Source organism: Limulus polyphemus, unplaced genomic scaffold (genome assembly GCF_000517525.1).
Source record: "Limulus polyphemus unplaced genomic scaffold, Limulus_polyphemus-2.1.2 Scaffold4314, whole genome shotgun sequence".
Classification (NCBI taxonomy): Eukaryota; Metazoa; Arthropoda; class Merostomata; order Xiphosura; family Limulidae; genus Limulus; species Limulus polyphemus.
In genome coordinates, this window is record NW_013669924.1 from 36,815 (window position 1) to 37,043 (window position 229).

Sequence of the window (229 nt, forward strand, 5' to 3'; positions counted from 1 at the left end):
GAAACTCCCGCCTATTTTCCAAAGTTGTTGAAGATTCTTGAGAGTAAGAATCAACAATATATCTATATACGTGAACGCTTTAACCAGTATTGTTACGTAAGACTGTATTTTCTAGAAAACCTTCCCATGGCTATAAATATAACCAACGCGGCGCGCCAAGGAGAGTGCCTATTATTATTTCGCTAAAGTCAGTGTACTATAAACTTCGAAAGCTATAACTGTGATTTTT